Source organism: Ornithodoros turicata, chromosome 2, assembly GCF_037126465.1.
Source record: "Ornithodoros turicata isolate Travis chromosome 2, ASM3712646v1, whole genome shotgun sequence".
Lineage (NCBI taxonomy): Eukaryota > Metazoa > Arthropoda > Arachnida > Ixodida > Argasidae > Ornithodoros > Ornithodoros turicata.
Window position 1 is genome coordinate 101,117,132 of NC_088202.1, and position 3,446 is coordinate 101,120,577.

At 49.0% G+C, this 3,446-nt stretch overlaps 1 pseudogene; it reads left to right on the top strand.

Moving 5' to 3' along the window:
• The first annotated feature begins 1,089 nt into the window (after positions 1 to 1,089).
• On the top strand, positions 1,090 to 2,567 carry LOC135383891 (putative nuclease HARBI1; annotated as a pseudogene).
• Positions 2,568 to 3,446: the final 879 nt, after the last annotated feature.

Here is a 3,446-nt window from a genome sequence, read left to right on the forward strand (position 1 = left end):
CCTTTGGAAATACGTTAGCATAAAAGTTCCTCCTTTTTCTTTGGTTTCTTTTCTTTGATTCCTTCTTTTGCTTCCTGTCTTCTCTTTTGCTTCTTTTCTTATGTTCCTTCTTTTGCTTCCTCAATTCTCTTTTGCTAACGTTGCTCTTCAGTCTCGGCAGCCCGTCGCCGTCGATCGCATTCTGTTTTCCTTTGTCGCCTACTTGGCCTGGCACTCGTACTTGGTTCGCAATCCAATGTATACTTCAAACTTACCACCGCACACCCGCACGTTCCATATAACTCTCATAATAACTAGAAACCAAGCAGCGAAGAGGAGCATCATCAACATGTGAGACGCCATGATCGATACGGTAAGGCCTAGCGTGTTACGAACGGTGGCTCCTACGAGTTCCGTGCGCTGTTTTTTCATGTTGCAGCACAAGGTTTAAACCGTACGGTACTCGTTCCCTAGAGAATCCAAGCGCACAGGTGATGGCAGACAATACAAACACACTTCGCACACGGCATGGCACGCGGAGCAGAGCGGAAGCGGAAGGGACTTGCATTGGATTGGATACCATTGCGCCGAACGTGCCTGGTCTTCACACGTGGAAAGGCTGTGGCGGGATCCGGCCCAATCCACAATATCGACCATGGCGCCTCCCGGACTTGGACATTGGGAGAGGGTCTTGCCTCCGTACAACTCCTTTGCTTCCCCCATCACTCTCTCTCCCAGCTTTTCTTCTAGCCTTTGTACTCATGATTTCTATGGCACGCTCACCGCCGTATTCTTGAACAAGCCTCGACTCGAAACTCGACTCGAGCTGCTCCTCGAGGCCGGTTTTGCGGTTCATAAATAGACCTTGACTCGAAACACTCCTTGAGTGGAGGAACTTCCCTGAGCATATCTCGAGAATGTCGAGGTAGCATCGGCGCTACCTCGAGAGCGCTCCTCAACTCGAGTTTAACTGGTGTCATGGCGGAAGATAGGTCGTTCGCGGCTTTCATGGACTGCGTTTTGAGCCAAGATGAGTTCTTTCACCTGGATGCCGACTACGCTACCGGTGTGCGACGACGTTCTTTAAGGGACCATCAAAATCGCGTTGAACATTTTGACAACAATGAATTCCTCGTGCGCTACCGTTTCACGAAGGCAACCGTACAAAGGCTTTTTGAAACATTGCCGCTGGAAGATAGCGTATGCAACCGAGGGCTGCCCCTACCTCCCATGCTACAGCTGCTCATTGCAATGCGTTTTTATGGCGCAGGGACGTTCCAAGTCATCGTAGGGGATCTTGTGAATGTGTCACAACCGACAGTGTGCCGCGTTGTGGAAAGGATATCACAGCTCCTACGCAAGTACACTTTTTAAGAAGCTTGTGAAGTTTCCCGAGGCCGCAGAGGAGTTCGACGCAACAATGAGGGATTTCTACCAAATTGGCAAATTCCCAAGGGTCACTGGATGCATTGCCTACACCCACGTGAGGATAAAGGGACCCGGAGGTCCCGATAGGGAGGTTTTTCGTAACAGGAAGGGGTATTTTTCGATCAACGTACACGTAAGTCTGTTTCTGTTTGTTATTGGAAAAGAAAAGCGAAAAAAAAAAAAGAAGAAGCTGGGCGGAGTTGATGCCATATATAAAGCTATACATTATATTGCATTACGTGTGCAAAAACTGTGCCCATACATCATATTTGAATCTTGTTTGCAACTAGGGCGGCTCAGCTCAGTAATACAGAGTTATTCATAATTGTTATAATGTTAATTTAAAAATTCCCAGACACCTTCTATGATTACAATGCAAATTTTCATATCGTGGCGGCTTTCTAATCGAAAACTGGTTGTTCCGTACTCAGGCCATCACTGGACCCCAGCTACAGTTCTATGACCTCGTTGCGAGCTGGCCTGGTTCCGTGCACGACAGTAGAATATTCGACAACAGTAGAGCGCGGGTCCTGTACGAGCACCACCGGGTGCCAGGCTTGCTGCTGGTAGACGCAGGCTATGCCTGCACAACATTTTTAATGACGCCTCTGGCCAACCCAGGCGCAAAAGATAGCCCAGAACGCAGGTATGCAACTCAGACCCAACAAATAATTCGACCAACGCAACATCGAACATGCAGCGTTTATTACACCTATTTTGTGTGTGCAGCAGTGCTTCAAGTGAGGTTTTTTTGAAATTAAGACAAGATTTGGGGTTAAACGAAATCCTTTCGTTTTATGCAGGTACCAGGCAGCGCGCATTCGAACCCGGAACAGCGTGGAGCGAGCCTTCGGCGTTTGGAAACGGCGGTTCCCATGTCTTGATATGCGGCTGCAGCAAAAGCCGCATGGTTCAGCCCACATCATCATCATCCATTCATCTATGTTGTTGTTGTTGTTGTGGCAGCATGTGCTGCACTGCACAATTTGGCTCGCATGCTTAATGAGCCGTGCCCTTCAGGTCTGACGACACCAGCAGCTCCCCCGCAATGCCAACAAAGGCAACGGCAGCATCACGTTTTACCTGTCACTGCCGCCCCTGCGGATTCCGTCAACGGCGCACAGATGCGCAAGCACATAATTGCAAGGTGCTTTCAGTAAGCATGCTTTGTAAATGGCATAAATAAGCAATCCTGACACGCTGTTGTCAGTTTTCCTTGTATTTGTAAATATCATTGCCAATAACTCTAGCAAAGACGCTTGAAACAAGAAAAAATAAACAACTCTCCTCTCTATTACAGCTGCCTGCTCAATGATTCTAGCTGGTTCTGCTTAATGTTTATATCAAGGTGGAGCAGCTCTTTCTCTATAATGTGTCTGTACTCGAGATGCTGGAGCTCTCGCTTGTTGTGCCGCCTCGCAGGCGCATCCGTAGCTGGTGCTCCAGCTTCTGCTGCTCATTCGTTTTCTTGCAGGCGGCGACGCGGGCCTCCTTCTCCGGAGCAAACATTCGCTCCAGCGCGGCTATGCGGCCTCCACCTCTCCTCACAGCTGGAGTTTCTGGATCACGGTGTGTCTCCGATACAGTTTGAGGCGCATGACCTGATGCTCCTGCATCCTCGCTGGAAGCACGAAGTGGCGACTGTGCTTGGCTAGCAGGAGTACCTGTATAAAAACAACACATCGGTGTCACTAACAATACAGATCCTGACCGTACAAACAAAAGTGGAGAGTAACCAGTGCGGGAACGTAAAAAAAGAAGGTAGGTACCTTGCAAATCGTCGAGACAATCATTGGTTGGGTCAACCATTGACTCAAATATTGTTGTTGGTGGCAATGACAACACTGGTTGACCGTAATGGTTGTCACTGTCATGAGGGTTCGGCAGCCGTGTTGCCATGTGTGACGCCACGGCCCCCACAAGGACAAGCGATGGACTCATTGGCCGGCATGTGCGTGGTCCTCCTCCTGCCACAAGATTCGAACTATATGATGCGTTATGGACTTCATAAAGCCCAAGAGAGTCACCAAAATAGAGCC